This window comes from Porites lutea, chromosome 5 (genome assembly GCF_958299795.1).
Source record: "Porites lutea chromosome 5, jaPorLute2.1, whole genome shotgun sequence".
Classification (NCBI taxonomy): Eukaryota; Metazoa; Cnidaria; class Anthozoa; order Scleractinia; family Poritidae; genus Porites; species Porites lutea.
In genome coordinates this window covers 40,185,695-40,199,645 of record NC_133205.1, presented here as the reverse complement: position 1 = coordinate 40,199,645, position 13,951 = coordinate 40,185,695, and the positions used below count along the sequence as shown (strand labels likewise).

Here is a 13,951-nt window from a genome sequence, read left to right as displayed (position 1 = left end):
TATTTTCCTTTTTAGTAAAGTGAATTATGAATTACAAGTGCTTGTGTGTTTTGTGACATGTGACAATATTTCATTTACGTCTTCCCTTGTTTCTGTACTTACTCAAAGAACACTCGTAATTTCCACTCGACCATACCGATTTTAAGAAAAATAAAAGAAGCAACATTTGAAAATTTTTAGGGTTATTTTTAAATAGCCAAGTTCAAGGTCAATTTTTTTAGTCCTAAAAAAGTTAACTGTACTTTTTTTTTCTAGCCTGAAAATTAGGGTAGAAAGTGTCAATTATTGAGTAATAATACCAACTGGTAGGAGGCGAACCAGTTGGCTGTTTAACAACAAATTGAATACAGCCCACAAAATTACTAGAATTTATCCTTTACCTTATAAAGCCAATCGTCACTCAACCTTTTCTAAAGGCTAAAAGCTCCGGTGATCTAAAGCAGGATGGAGAAAGCTTGTGGCTTTGTGTAGTTTTAAAGCTGAATAAATCCTCGGTAGTTTTGATATAAAATATCGCCCATGTTAGGTAATTCTGCTTCCGGAATCAGGGAGATTTTGTGGAATCCGGAATCCTTGACTTTGGAATCCATAATTCAGCTCAAGTTATCCAGAATCCTGCCAACGATTGGAATCCGGAATCCAAGTTCCACTGACAAGGAATCATGCAGATATCCAAAAAAATCGATTAAAGGGGCTTGCTTGATGATTTATCTGATAATGACGTCGATTGCATGCGCGTACCATTAGACTCACACAAGACAATTTGAGGTACATTAAGGACTAGGTCATCTAAAGTACGTAAAAAAAAACATGAAAAAATGAAGGCGCGAGGGTGGTCTATCTACGTAAATATGCAACGTATTGACACGAAACTTACGTGACAGCTTTCAGGCGTTGTAAAGATTAAGTTTGATTGAAAGTTGTCAAGATAAGGATCACGTGACTAATTAAGGCATCCAATTACCATGTTAAACTTCAGGCCATCTATACAGGAGAACTTATGCACACTTATCTTAGCAAATTATTATTATTTAAGCGCGGAAAGTGTTTTGCGTATCAGGATGTACACGAAACTAATTAAGGGTATGAAAAATTAAGAAACATTTTACATTATATTGCTATAGCAAGAAGAACTAAGAGGTTTAAACTTTTTTATGCGAGATTCTATTTCATTTGATACCTTCCGATTTCATTTGTCACTGGTGATAATGTTTTATAGTTTTGCTTCCTTAAAAACAAATATGAATAAAGAAATATATATACTGGTTTTGTAGTCACAATAGAAATTAACCTGGGAGGAAAAAAGAAATAGCTGGGTAGAAACAAATTAAACTATTCGCGCCAGGTACCGGGATCGGAGGCTAAATTATCACTGGGTAGCCTACTGATTAAACCGCTGAGTAGGGTTTCACTAGCTCTGTTACAGAGGGGTGTAATGTGTTTTTATACAATAACCATGAAAACAGCTTTGAAAAAATAATAATGCGAGTCTTACCCTGAGATAAAAAGTAAAACCAAAGAAACGTTTGTCTTGTGACTCGTGTTTTAAACCTTTCTATAGTGTCCTTCGCGTGATTTGACTTAAAGAAAGTTCGAAGATGCACTTATGACAAGAAGAACAATTCACCCACTTCAGTGAACAAAAAAGATGGCAAATTCGGTTGTTAAGTTCTAGATGCAATACTATAAATAGAAGGGATATTAACATAGTCTATTTAATGTGCACCTCGCGTGATTATGGCCTGACACAACATCAAAGACTATAAAAGACATAAAGACATGGTGTTTAATCAACATTGTGATTGGACTCACAAACCTTCTCGAGTGAAGCTTTACCTGAACTAGAATCTCTCAGTAAAATGTCTGCGCCAGGAAAGGTAAATATCACATAGTTAAAATCTAAACTGTTTTCGAAGAGCATCATTCAATCTGATTCATTTTCCATTACTATTATTATTATTTTTTAATTGTTTCTTTTTAATTATATTGTATTTTTATTCTTTTATTATTTATTTATGAATAAAAGAAGAAAAAGAAAAATTAAAGACAAATTTTTTTGTTTTTCAGAAAATTGCGCAAAGCGACGATCTTACACATCCCATAAATGTTGGTCTACGAAAAGATGATGACAATGAAGGTAAAGTCTCTTCTCTTCTGAGATTTTTCTCACTTAAACAAATCAACGCAGTGTGCTTTGACTGGCTTTAAGAAATGAGGCAAAAGAAATGAGGGTTTCACTGCCCTGCAAAGCGATTTCTTTTCGTTTTTTAACCTTAGCCATAAAGCCAAATGAAAGTGAATTCCAGTTTTCGAAAATGAACCTAACGAAATTTGCAGCCCTCTGAGTGAAAAAGTGCAAAAAGGTAGGTTTTTTTGCACTCGATTAGCTTAAAAATCACATAAACAAAGGAAAAGGAAAGGAGAAATAGAAAGTGGTGAGGAGGAAGAAAGCAGGACAAGAGAATAAATTTATGGTAGAATTCTTAGATTTTATATATTGGCTGCTTTTGTTTGGCCCGCTAAAAAACTCCCTGACAGAAGAGGTCTATTTGGCGGTAATGCTTTCAAAAATCCTGCTAGATTTAGAAATGCAAAGACTCTTGTGTCTTTTTATTACTATAATTATTATTTTACATTCTAGGCCAGCTTCTGTGTGAGGATTTCAAGATCCAGGTGCTTCCTGCAGCCTTCTATCTGAATGAAAATGTTAATTTCAACCAGTCTGCGGCTTCAGGAAAAATGAGCACACAAGGTTGTTGTTGCTGAGGAGTGCAGCGTCCATCACTGTTGCAGCGTGATTGATGTTGTTAAGCAGTAATGAACTACTGTTTAATATTTGCTCTTTTCTCATGTAAACTGTTAGCATGTATGGTTTAAGGCTTTTGCATTGAAATTTAAAAGAAAATATTTATTTTATAAGTCACAGTTCAGATGTATGTAGTTAATTAAAGGAATCTTATATTGTGATGAAATTTTAAGGTCTAATCTCAGAAAAAAAAATTAAAAAAACCCTTTAAGATCATCACAAGCTGCTTTGAATTCTTCATCTATATGACACTTGGGTGATTCGTTTTCTATTCACAAGGGAAAGAACAATAGGAATCAAATTATATATGGTCCCAGTCAGGGTCGCTTCGGTATGGAATGAAAATTTCAATATTGATCATTTCAAAAAAAGAGATTTATAGTAAGTGATATTAGTTGAAACATACCTGTTGAAAAAGGGAGAAAAAAAAACGCAAACAAACAAACAGACGGGCAGATAGACAGACCCCGAGCCCAGCCCCGGTCCTGGTCCCAACCCCGAGCACCTGCTTTGACCCTGATTGAGGATTCTAAAGTTTTGCTGCATGAGACCCGACGTACAACTACTCTTACTTACTAATTGGGGTTTTGGCGAAGTTTGAGTTAGCTCGAATATGCTCATGTATTTCAAAGAGCTGCAAAAGTGTTTCTTCATGCGGCCAGTTTTCTATTCACAAGGGAAAGAACAATAGGAATGAAATTATATATGGTCCAAGTCAGGGTAAGGGTAGGCCATCTCGTTTCTGGGGGAAAAAAGGCATACCATTCAAATTTTCAGCCAGAAAAAACTGGTGTGGCGTCCTTGAAAAGAGAGAATAAATGTAGTTTAATACCTTTAAAAGTTTGCTCTAAAAAAATCAGGTTGAAACATCTCAATTACTACACTAAACTGAGATTATTCTGCCAAAAGTTTAAAGGAAAAAATGAGGGAAATAGTCATACATTAAAGGTGAATTCCAAATGAAACCAACGTGAACGGTTGTCTACAGCCAAACAGGATATATGCGAGGACGAGCAAAACAAGGCAGCATGGGCGAGGGGCCTTGCCCTCCCGACCCGCGTTGAAATTTTTAGTTCCTTTTTGCCCCAGAGCCCTCACACGTCTCTTTACAGAGTTTCTCCCACTTGAGTAAAAGGAAACAGAAACCTCTTGACTAGTAAAGGGGCCTGGGCCGAGGTCAGGTTCTTGTTGGAATTGTTAGCCGGCGTGGCAGGCGCAAAACGGGGAGGGGGAGTTATTTTGGTTACATTTATGTTGTAATCGATTTATAGCGCAATTCTCAATTTCACCTTTATATCCTTTACTGGCAAACTGGCTTAACACTAAATTATACCAAGCTAGTCGAGTCAACAACATTTATCTGAGCCGCCGATCTGACGTAGTAGGTAAGAGAGGATGGGCAAACCCGTTTTGTAGCTCTTTTATTTTCTTTTAAGACCAATTAACGACAAGCTGTTTCTTTTGCCCATGCACCAAACTTGTGGTTAGAATTAAATACCGGTTAAATTCGCTTCGGTATGGCATGAAAATTTCAATATAAATCATTTCAAAAAAAGAGATTTCAAGCAGGGGATATCAGTTGAAACATACCTCTTGAAAGAGGAAGAAATAAACAAGCACAGGAAAAAAAAAAAAGTTTTTTCAAGACTTTACACTCTGGAGAGCGTTTTTAAAAAGCTGTGTTTTTGGAGACGAAAATGAATCAATAGTCAAGAGTTTTATTTCATCAATAATTTACATGACGCCTAATAGCACTGAGTTGTTTTTGTCCAACAGAGAACATATAAAAGCAGAAAGTCAGTTACTGTCATTGAAAATTCTTAATAAGGAAATGTAACTTTGGATGAATCTTTATAAGGTAGGTTATATATTTAAAGCTAGGCCAAAGTTTTATTCACTTAATAAATTATGTAGAGCATCACTCCAGTTTGTGTTTAAAAAAAAAAGGAAAATCTGGACTTTAATTTAAGAAAAAGAGACTAGAAATATATGATAATAATCAAAACCACACACACATTATCTTACAAATAAACAGATACTGATACTCAGTAATTATTCACAAGTTTTTCTTAGCGAATAAAACCCTCAAAACGCTTTTTTTTTCTTGGGAGAAGCTTAGGGATTACAGTCTGTTTCAGCTCTTTGATTTTCACGGGCTAGTTAGAAGCGAAAGGGAAAGGCGATACAAACAACAGTCAGCAAAGACTGCAAAAAGCAAGCAGGGGTAACAAATGTCAATACGTTTGACATAGACTTCCTAAATGATAATGCAGGAGAAAGAATATCGTTCAAGATCTATATGAAGTGCTTTTGTTGACATCAATCGTTGAACTAAATTGAAGAGAAATCACAATACTTTTAATGGCCACAGAAGAGGAGGTTAGCACTGTCTTGCAGGCTTAAACAAAGGACGCAGCTCTACTATGTCTTACAGCTGGTCGGCAGCCATCACAACTGAACCCTGTTTCAACTCACATACAAACTCTGTATTCTTTAAGGGTATGAACGGTTTTGAAAACATTTTACATTATATTGCTACAGCAAGAAGAACTAAGAGGTTTACAATTTTTTATGCGAGATTCGATTTCATTTGATACCATCCGATTTCATTTGTCATTGGTGATAATGTTTTATAGTTTTGCTTCCTTAAAAACAAATATGAATAAAGAAATATATATACTGGTTTTGTAGTCACAATAGAAATTGACCTGGGAGGAAAAAAGAAATAGCCGGTTAGAAACAAATTAAACTATTCGCGCCAGGTACCGGGAGGCTAAATTATCACTGGCTGAGACTGAATGAAACCACTGGGTAGGGTTTCACTGGCTCTGTTACATAGGGGTGTAATGTGTTTTTATACAATAACCATGAAAACAGCTTTGAAAAAATAATAATGCGAGTCTTACCCTGAGATAAAAAGTAAAACCAAAGAAACGTTTGTCTTGTAACTCGTGTTTTAAACCTTTTTATATTGTCCTTCGCGTGATTTGACTTAAAGAAAGTTTGAAGATGCACTTATGACAAGAAGAACAACTCACCCTCTTCTGTGAACAAAAAAGATGGCAAATTCGGTTGTTAAGTTCTAGGTACAATACTATATATAAAAGGGATATTAACATAGTCTATTTAATGTGCACCTCGCGTGATTATAGCCTGACACAACATCAAAGACTATAAAAGACATAAAGACATAGTGTTTAATCAACATTGTGATTGGACTCACAAACCTTCTCGAGTGAAGCTTTACCTGAAAACACTCAGCAAAATGTCTGCACCAGGAAAGGTAAATATCACATAGTTGGATCTAAACTGTGTTCGAAGAGCATCATTCAATTTTATTCATTTTCCATTACTGTTATTTTTTAATTGTTTATTTTTAATTATATTGTATTTTTATTCTTTTATTTTTGATTTATTAATAAAAGAACAAAAAGAAAAATTAAAGACAATTTTTTTTGTTTTTCAGAAAATTACGCAAAGCAACTATCTTACCCGTCCGATAAATGTCGGTCTACGAAAAGATGATGACAATGAAGGTAAAGTCTCTTCTCTTCTGAGATTTTTTTCACTTAAACAAATCAAAGCAGTGAGTTTAAACTGGCTTTAAGAAATGAAGCAAAAGAAATGAAGGTTTCCCTGTCCTGCAATGCGATTTCTTTTCGTTTTTTAACCTTAGCCATAAAGCCAAATGAAAGTGAATTCCAGTTTTTGAAAATGAACCTAGCGAAATTTGCAGCCCTCTGAGTGAAAGAGTGCAAAAAGGTAGGGTTTTTTGCACTCGATTAGCTTGAAAATCACACAAGAAAGGAAAAAGAAAGGAAAAATAAAAAGTAGTGAAGACGAAGAAAGCAGGACAAGAGAATAAATTTATAAGTAAATTCTTAGTTTTTATATTGGCTGCTTTTGTTTGGCTCCAAAAAACTGCCTGACAGAAGAGGTCTATTTGGCGGTAATGCTAGATGCTAGATATAGAAATGTCAAAACTCTTGTGTCGTTTTATCACTATAATTATCATTTTACATTCTAGGCCAGCTTCTGTGTGAGGATTTCAAGATCCAGGTGCTTCCTGCAGCCTTCTATCTGAATGAAAATGTTAATTTCAAACAGTCTGCGGCTTCAGGAAAAATGAGCACACAAGGTTGTTGTTGCTGAGGAGTGCAGCATCCAGCACTGTTGCAGCGTGATTGATGTTGTTAAGCAGTAATTAACTACTGTTTAATATTTGCTCTTTTCTCATGTAAACTTTTAGCATCTATGGTTTAAGGCTTTTGCACTGAAATTTAAAAGAAAATATTTATTTTATAAGCCACAGATCAGATTTATGTAGTTATATGACTCCTTTGAAAGGAGTCATATATAATGATGAAATTTTAAGGTCTAATCTCAGAAAAAAATAAAAAAAACCTTTAAGATCATTACAAGCTGCATTTGATTTGTTCATCTATATAACACTTGGGTGATGCGTTTTCTATTCACAAGGGAAAGCACAATAAGAATGAAATTATATATGGTCCAAGTCAGAGTAAGGGTAGGCAATTTCGTTTCTGGAGGAAAGAAAGCATACCATTCAAATTTTCAACCAAAAATACTGGTGTGGCGTCCTTGAAAAGTCAGCATAAATGTACTTTAATAGCTTCGAAAGTTTGCTCTCAAAAAAATCAGGTTGAAACATCTCAATTTCTACACTGAACTGAGATTATTCTGCCAAACGTTTAAAGAAAAAATGAGGGAAATAGTCATACATTAAAGCTGAATTCCAAATGAAACCGACGTGAACGGTTGTCTACAGCCAAACAGGATATATGCGAGGACGAGCAAAACATAGCAGCATGGGCGAGGGGCCTTGCCCTCCCGACCCGCGTTCAAATGTTTGGTTCCTTTTTGCCCCAGTGCGCTCACACGTCTCTTGACAGAGTTTCTCCTGCTTAGATAAAAGGAAACAGAAACCTCTTGACTAGTAAAGGGGCCTGGGCCGAGGCCTGTTCTTGTTGTAATTGTTTGCCTGTTGACACCTTAGTTATTTTGGTTACATTTACGTTATAATCGATTTATAACCTAATTCTGAATTTCACCTTTATATCCTTTACTGGCAAACTGGCTTAACACTAAATTATATCAAGCTAGTCGAGTCAACAACATTCATCTGAGCCGCCGATCTGACGTAGTAGGTAAGAGAGGATGGGCTTTCCGTTTTGTAGCTCTTTTATTTTCTTTTAAGACCAATTAACGACAAGCTGTTTCTTTTGCCCATGCACCAAACTTGTGGTCAGAGTTAAATAGTGGTTAAATTCGCTTCGGTATGGCATGAAAATTTCAATATAAATCATTTTAAAAAAAAAGAGATTTCAAGCAAGGGATATCAGTTGAAACATACCTGTTGAAATGAAAGAGGAAGAAATAAACAAGCACAGGGAAAAAAACAGTTTTTTCAAGACTTTACACTCTGGAGAGCGTTTTTAAAAAGCAGTGTTTTTGGAGACGAAAATGAATCAATAGTCAAGAGTTTTATTTCATCAATAATTTACATGACGCCTAATAGCACTGAGTTGTTTTTGTCCAACAGAGAACATATAAAAGCAGAAAGTCAGTTACTGTCATTGAAAATTCTTAATAAGGAAATGTAACTTTGGATGAATCTTTATAAGGTAGGTTATATATTTAAAGCTAGGCCAAAGTTTTATTGACTTAATAAATTATGTAGAGCTTCACTCTAGTTTGTGTTTAAAAAAAATGAAAATCTGGACTTTAATTTAAGAAAAAGAGACTAGAAAAAAATGATAATAATCAAAACCACACACACATTATCTTACAAATTAACAGATACTGATACTCAGTGATTATTGACAAGTTTTTCTTAGCGAATAAAATTCTCAAAACCCTTTTTATTTTTTCTTGGAAGAAGCTTAGGGATTACAGTCTGTTTCAGCTCTATTATTTTCAGGGGCTAGTTAGAAGCGAAAGGGAAAGGCGATACAAACGACAGCCAACTAAGACTGCAAAAAGCAAGGCGGGGTAACAAATGTCAATACGTTTGACATAGACTTCCTAAATGATAATGCAGGAGGAAGAATATCGTTCAAGATCTATATGAAGTGCTTTTGTTGACATCAATCGTTGCACTAAATTGAAGAGAAATCATAATACTTTTAACGGCCACAGAAGAGGAGGTTAGCACTTTCTCGCAGACTTAAACAAAGGACGCAGCTCTACTATGTCTTACAGCTGGTCGGCAGCCATCACAACTGAACCCTGTTTCAACTCACATACAAACTCTGTATTCTTTAAGGGTATGAACGGTTTTGAAAACATTTTACATTATATTGCTACAGCAAGAAGAACTAAGAGGTTTACACTTTTTCATGCGAGATTCGATTTAATTGATACCATCCGATTTCATTTGTCATTGGTTATAATTATTTATAGTTTTGCTTCCTTAAAAACAAATATGAATAAAGAAATATATATACTGGTTTTGTAGTCACAATAGAAATTGACCTGGGAGGAAAAAAAATTAGCCGGGTAGAAACAAATTAAATTATTCGCGCCAGGTACCGGGAGGCTAAATTATCACTGGCTGAGACTGAATGAAACCACTGGGTAGGATTTCACTGGCTCTGTTACAGAGGGGTGTTTTGTAATGTGTTTTGATACAATAATAGTGAAAACAGCTTTGAAAAAATAATAATAATAATTCGTCTTACCATGAGATAAAAAGGAAATCCAAAAAAACGTTTGTCTTGTGACTCGTTTTTTAAACCTCTTTATAGTGTCCTTCGCGTGATATGACTTAAAGAAAGTTAGAAGATGCAGGCATATGACAAGAATAACAATTCACCTACTTCTGTGAACAAAAAAGATGGCGAAATCGGTTTGTTAGGTTTCTATGGACTATATATGGAAGGGTTATTGACAAAGTCCATTTAATGTGCACCTCGCGTGATTATGGCCTGACACAACATCAAAGACTATAAAAGACATAAAGACTTGGTGTTTAATCAACATTGTGATTGGACTCACAAACCTAGTCGAGCGAACCTTTACCTGAAAACACTCAGCAAAATGTCTGCACCAGGAAAGGTAAATATCTCATATTCATTTTCGTTTATTTTTTAATTATTTATTTTGGATTATATTATATTTTTATCACTTTATTACTTTGGATTGATTTATTATTTTGGTTTAACCAAAAAAAAGTGCCTGTTGATTTTTTAAACAATTCTTTTATTTGTTGGAAAGGATATACAAAATGCACGTAAGGCAGATTTATTAATAAAAGAAAAAGAAGAAGAAGAAAGACTTTGTTATGTTTTTCAGAAAATTGCGCAAAGCGAAGATCTTACACGTCCGATAAATGTCGGTCTACGAAAAGATGATGACAACGAAGGTAAAGTCTCTTCAGTCTGTTCTGGGATATTTTTTCACATAAACAAATCAACGCAGTGAGCTCTGACTGCAGGCTTTAAGGAAAGAAGCAAAAGAAATGAAGGTTTCCCTAAATTGCAGTGCGATTGTCTTTCAACCTTATAAGCATAAAGCCAAAATTCAAAATCCAGTTTTTGAAAATGAACCTAGCGAAATTTGCAGCCCTTAGAGCGAAGAAGTGCAAAAAGGCCTCTTTTTTTGTTTGTTTGTTTTGTTTTGTTTTGTTTTTTGTACTCGATTAGCTCGAAAATCACAGTAGTAAAGGAAAAGGCAGGGAAAAAAAAGCGGGAAAGAAAAAAGGAGGAGAACAGAATATATTTATGGTTAAATTCTTAGTTTTTATATTGGCTACTTTTGTTTGGCCCCAAAATTACCTCCTGACGGAAGAGGTCGCAGTTTGGCAGTAATGCTTTCAAAAATCCTTCTAGACTAGTAGAAATGTCAAAACGAACTCTTGTGTCATTATATAATTATTATCATTTTACCTTCTAGGCCAGCTTCTGTGTAGGAATTTTAAGATCCAGGTGCTTCCTGCAGCCTTCTATCTGAAAGAAAATGTTAATTTGAAACAAACTGCTACAGGAAAAATGAGCTATCAAGGTTGTTGTTGCTGAGGAGTGCAGCATCCAGCACTGTTGCAATATTGATCGAAAAAAGTGATTAACTGCTGTTCAATATTTCTAATATATTGAATATAACCATTGCTGTTTTCTCATGTGAACTGTATGCGTCTATGGTTTAAGGCTTTTGCATTGAAAGTTAAACGAAGATATTTATTTTATGAGCCAGTTCAGATTTATAGTAAATAAAAGGACTCATACATTGTGATGAAATTTTAAAATCTAAACAGGAAAATTAAAAACTCTTAAGATCACCACAAGCTGATTTTGATTTCTTCATGTATATAATACTTGGGTGATTTTACCCATCTTTGCAGGGGCAATTGTTTGGTAAATTCTAACGTCCTCCGAGTGAGGCGTTTTCTATTCACAAGGAAAAGATCAATAAGAATGAAATTATAGTTCCAGTCAGGGTAAGAGCGGCCATTTCGATTCTGGAAGGGAAGAAGCCTACCATGTAAGTTTTCAGCCAAAAATACAGTTGTAATGTACCCTTGAAAAGTGAGCCTAAATGTTAATAGCTTTGAAACTTTGTTCTGAAAAGAAAAAAAAATCAGGTTTAAAGATCTCAATTTCTACACTGAACTGAGATTATTCTGCTGAAATTTTAAAGAAAAAATGAGGGAAATCGACAGACGATAATGCTGAATTCCATTGAAACCAAAGTGAATGCCTGTCCACCAAAACACGGAGTTGGGGTCATTCTGGTTTCCGCTTAGCCAAACAGGAGACGTGCGAGGACGAGCAAAACAAAGCAGTATGGGCGAGCTAGCGAGAGGCCTTGTCCTTCTGTTCCCCGTTGACATTTTTAGCTCCTTTTTGTCCCAGTGCCCACACGCGTCTCCTGAGTTTCTCCCGCTTGAGTAAGACTAAGCAGAAACCTCTAGTACCGGGGCCTGGGCCGGGGTCTGTTCTTGCTTAGCTACACTGAATTTCGGAACTTTATCTGGAATTTTAGTCATCAAAATGAAGTTTAGAAAATCTCGGGAATTTTAGGTTAAAATCGACAGACTGGAGAATTTTACAGCAATTTTAACATTCACCCGACATTTTTTCTGCAATATTTCACGGCAAAAACTTTGACAAAAAGATTTTTGTTGTATTCCTACCTACCAAGAGAGGACTTAGTCCCCTTACATGGCACAGCAGTGTCAAGAGCACTGACTACTGAGCAAAACAAATCAGCGACTTTTCATCAGAGTCGTCTACACGACAACTTATCAGCGGATATTCACCAAAAGGGGCCCTTGCTATGAAAAAAAAAGCCGAAATTTTTAGAGAATTTTTGGGAATTTTAGAGAGTTTTTGGAGAATTTAAGACATTTCTAAAAGAATTTTAATTTAGAGCTTTTTTCGGGGAAATTCCGGAAAGACTTTACGGCAATATTTTGGGAATTATGCAATAGCTAAGCATATTTCTAATAGACCATTTTCGATATATTAAAAATCATACGTGGCTCTGAGGTTTGGGGGAATGAAAAAAAAAAGAAATACATGTATAATATTCATTGCTGAGCCTCAAGATGATTTCTTTTGTTTTATTCCCCCAAGCCTAGCAGCCAAATGTGAATTTTAATATATCATCGGAATTGCTCTATTGTTTGCCGGTTGACACCTAAGTTATTTTGGTTACATTTAGGTTATAATCGACTAATTCTGGATTTTACTGTAAACCTCTATAGGCAAACTGGCTGAACACTAAATTGTATCGAGCCAGTCAAGTCAACAACATTCCTCTGAGCCGCCGATCTGATATGTAGTACGTAAGAGAGGATACGCTTCCCGTTTACATCTCTTTTATTTTCTTTTACGACTATTTAACGAGAAGCTGTTTCTTTTACCCTCCAAACTTGGGGTTAGAATTAAATAGCGGTTAAATTCGCTTAGGTATGGGCATGAAAATTTCAATATGAATCATTTCAAAAAAAGGAGATTTATAGTAAGTGATATTAGTTGAAACATACCTGTTGAAAAAGGAAGAAGAAAAAAACGCAAACTAACAAAGAGACGGACAGATAGACAGACCCCGAGCCCAGCCCCGGTCCTTGTCCCAACCCTGGGCACCGGCCTCGACCCTGATTGAGTCTACGTTTGGCTGCATGAGACCCCACGTACAACTACTCTTTACTTACCAAATGGGTTTTTGACCAAGTTTGAGGTAGCTCGAATATGCTCATGTATTTCAAAGAGCTGCAAAAGTGTTTCTTCCCGCGGCCAGTATTTTCCTTTTTAGTAAAGTGAATTATGAATTACAAGTGCTTGTGTGTTTTGTGACATGTGACAATATTTTATTTACGTCTTCCCATGTTTCTGTACTTACTCAAAGAACACTCGTAATTTCCACTCGACCATACCAATTTTAAGAAAAATAAAAGAAGCAACATTTGAAATTTTTAGGGTTATTTTTAAATAGCCCAGTTCAAGTTCAATTTTTTTAGTCCTAAAAAAAGTTAACTGTACTTTTTTTTTCTAGCCAGAAAATTAGGGTAGAAAGTGTCAATTATTGAGTAAGAATACCAACTGGTAGGAGGCGAACCAGTTGGCTGTTTAACAACAAATTGAATACAGCCCACAAAATTACTAGAATTTATCCTTTACCTTATAAAGCCAATCGTCACTCAACCTTTTCTAATGGCTAAAAGTTCCGGTGATCTAAAGCAGGATGGAGAAAGCTTATGGCTTTCTGTAGTTTTAAAGCTGAATAAATCCTCGGTAGTTTTGATATAAAATATCGCCCATGTTAGGTAATTCTGCTTCCGGAATCAGGGAGATTTTGTGGAATCCGGAATCCTTGACTTTGGAATCCATAATTCAGCTCAAGTTATCCAGAATCCTGCCAACGATTGGAATCCGGAATCCAAGTTCCACCGACACGGAATCATGCAGATATCCAAAAAGTGGATTAAAGGGGCTTTCCGTTTTGATGATTTATCTGACAGTGACGTCGATTGCATGTGGTACCATTAGACTTATACAAGACGATTTGAGGTACATTAAGTACTGGGTCATCTAAAGTACGTAAAAAAACATGAAAAAATGAAGGGGGGAGGGTGGTCTATCTATGTAAATATGCAACCTATTGACACGAAACTTACGTGACAGC

The 13,951-nt window shown here is 35.5% G+C and overlaps 1 long non-coding RNA gene across 1 annotated transcript; it reads left to right on the top strand.

Moving 5' to 3' along the window:
- The first annotated feature begins 9,795 nt into the window (after positions 1-9,795).
- LOC140937592 (uncharacterized) lies at positions 9,796-10,971 on the top strand. Its single transcript, XR_012165498.1, has 3 exons — positions 9,796-9,883; positions 10,121-10,190; positions 10,721-10,971. It is a non-coding gene; the product is annotated as an uncharacterized lncRNA (long non-coding RNA).
- Positions 10,972-13,951: the final 2,980 nt, after the last annotated feature.